Genomic DNA, 7,778 nt, shown 5'->3' with positions numbered 1-7,778 from the left:
TTCCCTACAACACAATTACCAGCTACTCAGAAAGCCGAGAATCAGGAATTCCCTGGTAGTCCAGTGGTTAGGACTCTGTGCTTTCACTGCTGAGTGCGTGGGTTCAAAATCCTGCAAGCTGCAGGGCGCGGCCAAAAAATAAAGCTGAGAATCATCCCTTTCCCTCACCTCCTCCACACTCAATAGTACTTATTATGGAGTACTATTGGTTTTATCTCTAAAATTTATCTTGAATTTGTCTGCATCTCTCTGTCTCCATTATCACTAACCTATGCCAAACCACCATTGTGTCTTGTCTGAATTATTATAATAGTTTCCCAATCGTCTCTCTGCTTCCACTTTTGCCCCTTTATAATTCCTTCTCCACACAGGTCGGTAGAGTCGTCTTTAAAAAAAAGTAAATCACATCATTTTATCATCTTGTGTAGAACATTTTCCACTGCATTTCAAATAAAATTCAAACTTCTTGCCATGACTAACAAGGCCCTTGCTGGTGTCACCCACCTCATCTTCTGTAGCTCTTTCCATCCCATACTAAGTTCTGTTTCCTTGGCCTTTGTACCTGTTGTTCCTTTTCTTGGAACCATTTTCCTTGTCCTCCATCTCCTCCTTAAGAGCACAGCTTAAATGTTATATCCACAGAGGCTCTTTCCATGACCATCCTATTAAAAACTCTTCCTCCCTCCTCTGTTATCCTCATTCACATTGTAAGCCCTGGGAAAGCAGAACCTTTGTCTGTCATGTTAGCTCCCCAGTGCTTAGTGCAGTGCCTGGCACACATTCAGCACTCAATCAATATTTGGTTAATGAATGAATGAATGAGTGAGGCAGTTTCTCTGAGGATCTGAGTACCTCAATGTGGGAACTGAGATTGGTGTGAAGGACAAAATGCACTGGACAATTAAGGAGATGATTTTATTCAGGATAGTACAATAGAGAAACTGTACACTATGGAGAAATGTCTCAAAGAATATGAAGGAAGACTGGGATTCTATGGAGGCAAGTAGACAAGGGTAGATGGTCTGGGAGCTTTATGGAGTGATGAGGAATGAGAGAGACAGGTCTTATCTGAGTCACTGAAGAAAGGTGGAGCTGAGCCTTATCTTGGACTACACGGGAGCAGGGAAGTCCTTTGCCCTTTCTCAGAGCACAAAAGAGAGGAAGAATTTTTGGACCATGCTGCTTTCCAGGAACATCGGGCTCAGATAAGTTTCAATATTGTCACTGGTTATCTCAGTTTCAGTATAGGGGTTTAGTCTGAAGATTTCAATCTGAAAAAATCAGTTCAGGGGTCTAGTCCAGGCAGTCACTCTGCACACCTATATTTGGGTTCAATCTGAACAACCCGAGTGGACCACCTAGGGCTATCATTGCATATAAGTCAATCTGGAGTCTTAGCCCGAGGGACTCCAAGTCGGGACCTTAGTTTGGCAGATCAGTTTCAGGGAGCTCTATCTGGGAATTATACTCTGGAGAACTCAATTTGGACTCATCAACTGGGGTACTCAGGCTACTAGGCACAGTCAAGGGGCTCATTCTGGATGTGAGAGACTGGTGCTCCATCTAGCAGTTTATTCTTATGTTACTCTGATGTACTCTGAGATTCATTTTGGTGGGGGGCTCAGTGTGACCTCAGTATGGGGATCTGAAACTTCATTCTGCAAACTAAATCTCTTGTACACAACCTGGGGAACTTCTTCAGGGAGCTCAGGCAGGGTATTTGTTCTGGGGATATCATTTTGGGGGTTTGACCTAGAAACTGTTTGGTCACCTACCTTATGGTTGCCTGTCTAAGGGCTCAGGCACTGCTAACTTAGTATCAGGGATCAGTCTCATGGTACTAGTCACTCAGGAGCTCTATCTGGATCATTCACTGTTGGGTGCTCAGCATGAGGATTTGGGTTTAGAGTGCTGACTCACTGTGGCTCAGACATCATCCTCCCACCCCCGCCCGGGAGGGCTCAGCATCTCATCAAAGATGTGATTGCAAGCAACAGAAAACCACCTTATAAGGATGGCTTGAACAAGGCAAAAGCTTTTATTTCTCTCAGGTAAAAATGGTCCCAAGGAACTGCCCCTCTATTCCATTTAAATCTCCTTGGCCAAAGCGTGTATCACATGGCTGTACCCAGTTGCAAGAAAGACTAGGAAATGTAGTCTTTTAGCTGGACTCTTGCCCACTCAGCTAAAAACATGGATTCTGTTCCAAAGGAGGAAAGGGAGAATGCAAATTGGAGTGTTAAGCTAGCAGTCTTGCCACACAGGTGTCTCATCCTGGGTTTCTCAGTCTGAGCCCCTGGTTCTGTGGATACAGTTTTGGGTACTAATTCTGGGGGTATGAATTTAGAGTCTAAGAGATTGGAAGTTCATTCTGGGGAATCAGTTTCATGATCACATTTGGGGGACCTTGGTCTAGAAACTTACTCTAAAGGCTTCAGTTCAACTTCTGAATCTGTAGACAATATGGTAGATTCAGTCTATAGAATCCCATTCTTGGTTTTCATTTTATAAGGGGCTTAGTCTGGGGGTGCTCAGACTGGGGGTCATTCTAATATTTCAGTATGAGAGTTCAGGGTCTTCCCTCGTGGTCCAGTGGTTAAGATTCCATACTTCCACTGCAGTGGGCGCAGGTTTGATCCTTGGTTGGGGAACTAAGATCTCGCATGCTGCGCTGCGCAGCCAGAAAAAAAAAAGAAAAAAGAAAAAATAGAGTTCAGTCTAGGAGTCTGATGCTTGGGGTTCTATCTGGGGACTCAGTCCAGGGTCTGTCTGAGCTTCTGTATCACCAGTCTGGTGCTTCATTCTGGGCTTTGGGTTTGTTTTGTGGGCCCAGAGGTTGGAGGTTCAATCTAAGGAAATCAGCTCAGTTTTGGGGATTAGCCTTCAGTCATCACTTTTCAGATTCAGGGTAGGGTCCTCAGTCTGGAATGTTAGGATCCCCTCTCTGGATACTTGTCTGAAGATTCATTTTTTGGCATATGTCTTGAAAACTCAGACATTGGTAGCTCAGTCTGGGGGCTGTGTGGGAGCTTTCTCGGGGGGCAGTTAAGAGGAGCTCATTCTGGGGCATTTAGACTGGGCGCTCAGTCTTGGCAGCTAATTCTGTGAACATAAGCCTAAAGTTTTCAGAGTGGGAGTTCCATCTGGCAGCCTTTGGGGTCCACCTGGGTTGCTCCCTCTTCCATACAAACCTGAGGACTCAGACTGGGTTATCAGTTTGAGGCTGAGACCTTGGAAGCTCATCTGGGAGAATGCTGGCTTCTGATCTCAATCTGAAGACTTATTCTGAAAATGGGAGTTGTGGGTCTCAGACAGTGGCAGCTCAGTCTGGAGCAATTAACCTCACAGTCTCATGCCTGGGAGCTTGTGTTAGTTCTGAGAAGCAGACACTAAGATGGGATTAGTGTCACAAAAGTGAGCAACAATTTTATCAGGGGAAATGCCAATGAGAGAAAATGGGGTGGGTGCCATGGAAGGCTGGGAGAGCCATTGGAAGATAATGCAGTCTGACCCAGACTAAGGAGAGAAAGAGGGAAGGTTGAGTGAAAGTGTCCTAGACTGCTGTGCAGTGCAAGGGAGTTTCGGCAAGGCTGTGTGGGATTCCTTGAACCAAAGTCACCCAAGTATCCCTGCCACACTCAGTCATTGGCTGGGAGTAGCTCGTGGGAAGTATGGTCTCTGCACAAATGAGGGGAATTCAGAACACAGAAGCTGGGGCTCTTGATCAGTTATGCATCCTGAAGTTTAAAGTCTATGAGATGCATTCTCATGGCTACCATGTGATGCATACTGGTTGTTCTCTCTGGGGATTCCCTCTAGGGCTCATTCTGGGCGTGTTATTTGGGACCTCAGACATTAGGTTTTCAGTCTGAGGGAATCTGTTTCAGAATGTGAGCTCAGTCTGTATTTTCAATGGGGGCATATTTGTGGCCTCAGTGTGTGAGGGGTCCTTCTGGGAACTCAGTTTGGGCTCACTTCCAAGATGCCACCCCCATTCTCCTTCAAGGAGTTAAGCTTGAGGTCTTAGTCCTATGGCTCTGCCTAGAGGTTCATTATGGGGAACCTGACTTTGAGGGTTTAAATGTTGACAGTTCACTCTTGAGACACCTGAGGATTCAATATGGGAGCCTGATTTTTGGTCTAAGATATGACTGAGTCTCTCACCAAGAGAGTGCTAGGCTCAAGGCTCTGTCTGGGTGGCAGGTCTGGCCAACTTCGGGAGGCTCAGATACTGGGGGCTCAGTCTGGGGTATTTTAGCCTGAGGAGTCATGCGTAGGGTATCTCAATGTGAAGACCTTACCTGGGGATTTCTGTCTGGTGGGCTCTGTCTTGGAATCCTAAGAGGAGTCCTAGTCTGAAAAGTTTCATCTGGAAGCACCCTCTGCATTTACACCCTAGCAGTTCAGTTTGGTAGTTCAACCTGCATTTCAATCTTGGATCTTTGCCTGAGGTCTCATGCTGGGGATTGAATTTTGGTTTAAGTTTTGGGAGTTCAGTCTTTGACACATCAATCTGATCATCTTCATCTGAAGGTCTAAGCTAGCCTGAAATGTTCCCTCTAGAGTAGGGTCTAGGAGTATTTAACCTGGGATTCATGGATTTATAAAGTTTCATGCATAGAATTTGGAGTGTCTGTGTATTTGGATGCTAGAAAAATACATCTTATTTTCACCAACCTCCACTGAAACTTGACATTTCTTTCAATAATGAAAGTAGGCAACCAACCACAGTAGTATTAGCAGTACATATGACTTTGTCACCAATACACAGATATTTCTCATAGCAGATCTCTTAAAGTGTTGTTTACATTCATCATTAATTTGAAATCACAGTAGTCATTTAACCTGTTAGTGAAACTGTGCAACTGAGGTTGGGACTTGAACCCTCGTGCCAGGACTCGAACCCAGACAAAAACTACAGTCTTTTAATTGAGATCACACACCTGGTCTCAGGACTTATTGAAGCTCAGGTTCTTTATGTCTCATCGCAGAAAGAATTCAGTGAGAGACAAAGTGATAGGTAAGAAGTAGATTTATTTAGAGAGGTACACATTCCATAGACAGAATGCAGTCTGTCTCAAAAAGGGGAGTGGCCTTGGGAGAAACACACTCCACAGACGGACTGTAGGCCATCTCAGAAGGCGAGAGGCCCTGAAATATGGGGTGGTTAGTTTTTTTTGTTTTTTGTTTTTTTTTTTCTTGCGGTACGCGGGCCTCTCACTGCTGTGGCCTCTCCCATTGCGGAGCACGGGCTCCGGACGCGCAGGCTCACCGGCCATGGCTCACGGACCCAGCCGCTCCGCGGCATGTGGGATCTTCCCAGACCGGGGCACGAACCCACGTCCCCTGCATCGGCAGGCGGACTCGCAACCACTGCGCCACCAGGGAAGCCCAGTTTTTTTTTTTTTAATATTTATCTATTTATTTATTTTATTTTGGCTGCCCCGGGTCTTAGTTGCGGAACGTGGGATCTTTGCTGCGACATTCGGGCTCTTAGTTGCAGCATGCATGCGGGATCTAGTTCCCTGACCAGGGATCAGACCCAGGCCCCCTGCACTGGGAGCATGGAATCTTACCCACTGGACCACCGGGGAAGTCCCCCGCATGGTTAGTTCTTATGGGCTGGGTAATTTCATAAGCTAATGAGCAGGAGGATTATTCTAACTATTTTGGGGGGAAGGGGGTGGAGATTTCCAGGAATTGGGCCACCGCCCACTTTTTGGCCTTTTAGGGTTGGCCTCAGAACTATCATGGCACTGTATTACAATGAGTGTATAATGAGGCTCAAGGTCTACTGGAAGTCGAATATTCTGCCATCTTGGACCTAATTGGTTCTAACCAGTTTGTGTTATGTCCTCAACTGCTGTCATTCTTTTAAAGGTTGTGCCCTTCCCTCTTCCCTCCTGTTTCATTAGTAGATTATGGTATTTAATGCATTAATAAAGAAATATGTATACTGGGAATTCCCTGGCAGTCCAGTGGTTAGGACTCAGTGCTTTCAATGCCAGGTCCTGGGTTCAATCCCTGGTTGGGGAACTAGGATCCCACAAGATGCACGGCATGGCCAAAAAAAAAAAATGTATCTTACAATTAATTTTTATATTATTTTGCTATTTTAATATAATTGGTTTCCTTTGTAATTCTATATTTTAGTTTATGCACTTAAAAACATTATTCTGGCAAGAGGTATATTGGCTTCACCAGATTGCTAGATGGGTTCAAGTCACAGAAAAGGTGAAATCTTAGTACACTCAGCTTTGCACTTCAGTCTCAAGACGAAATCTCAGGGTTCATTCAGTGGCCTTGGTTTGTTGGAGCCCAGAATTGGGTTCTCTGTGTGGGAATTTCCAGCAGGCCTACTGTGATATTGTGATTTATAATAAGAAATACAAAATGGGTCTTCAACCCATTCCTGACACAGAGCTCCTACAACCTTTGAAATTTCCTCTGAGATGAGAGTGATAAAAAGTGTCTTTTGTTACATTAATGAAGAGATGTTTGGAAAGCCCCTAGGTAACTAAGTATGGGGGCTGGTTGTCTGTGGCACCAACCACGGGGATTAGAGGTTTGGCACTTTCAGTCCCTCCCCTCCACCTCTAGGAGGGGAGAGGTGCTGGAGTTTGAGTTCAATCACTAACGACCAATAATCTAATCAATCGTGCCTCTGTACCGAAGCCTCCATAAAACCCCAAAAGAACAGATTCTGAGAGCTTCAGAGTTGGTGAACACGCAGAGATGCCAGGAGAGTGGCATGCTCAGAGAGCTTGGAAGCTCCTTGACCCTTCCCACATGGCTTGTCCTATGAATTTCTTCCATCTGGCTGTTCCTGAGTTATATCCTTTTATAATAAACTGATAATCTAGTAAGTAAAATGTTTCTTTGAGCTCTGTGAGCCGCTCTAGTGGGGGGGGGGCGTTGAAACTCTGACCTGTGGGCCTGTGGGTCAGAAGCACAGGTGACAACCTGGACTTGGTGATTGGCGTCTGTGGTGGGGGCAGTCTTGTGTGACTGAGCCCTTAACCTGTGGAATCTGACACTATCTCCAGGTAGATAGTATCAGAACTGAGTTGAATTGTAGGACACCCAGCTGATATTGAAGAATTGCTTGGTGGTGTGGGAAAACTCAAGACACACACACTGCAACTGGTAACCGGAATCTTACCTATTCTCTCCACGTACGTAACTTTGAGGCCCTGGGAACTCACACGCAAGTGCTTAATCTCAGTTTCTTCGTCTGGGCTTCTTTGAACTCAATTTAACTTGCTGAGTCTGCAGGAATGAGTCTCTAGAGCCCCGTAGGAGTTTATGCCTCCTGAGATTATCAGTCTGGGAATGCTCATGATTATCATCACACACCATGTTGTTCCCTGCTTCTGTTTCTTTGTATAGATTGTTTCCTCAGCATGAAAGGCTCTTTCTTTCTTTAGAAACACACCCTCACCCTCATCTACACAAACTCCCCATCACCTGGCAAAATTCCTCTCAAACTTTAAGTCTGAGGCATTATCTCTCAGAGGCTTGCCATAATCCCCAAGGCTGTATCAGGAACACCCTCTGCTGGACTCCCATGGCCTCCTGTGATCCTTTCTCCTCTAGCATTGCACAGAGATGGATTTATCATAGAACTAATAAAGTTTAAGCCTCTGCACTTCACACTTACACAGACCACTTCCAAGTCCCTGGGTGTTGAGCATTTTCAACTTGAGAAGTACTTAAGATTTGTCACTGCACAAGAACAGTCAAAATACCATGAAATTTTACAGCTCACATGTAAACGA

This window comes from Lipotes vexillifer, unplaced genomic scaffold (genome assembly GCF_000442215.2).
Source record: "Lipotes vexillifer unplaced genomic scaffold, Lipotes_vexillifer_v1.1 scaffold624, whole genome shotgun sequence".
Taxonomy (NCBI): Eukaryota; Metazoa; Chordata; class Mammalia; order Artiodactyla; family Lipotidae; genus Lipotes; species Lipotes vexillifer.
The sequence above is the reverse complement of the archived record's forward strand: the minus strand, read 5'-3'. Positions refer to the sequence as shown.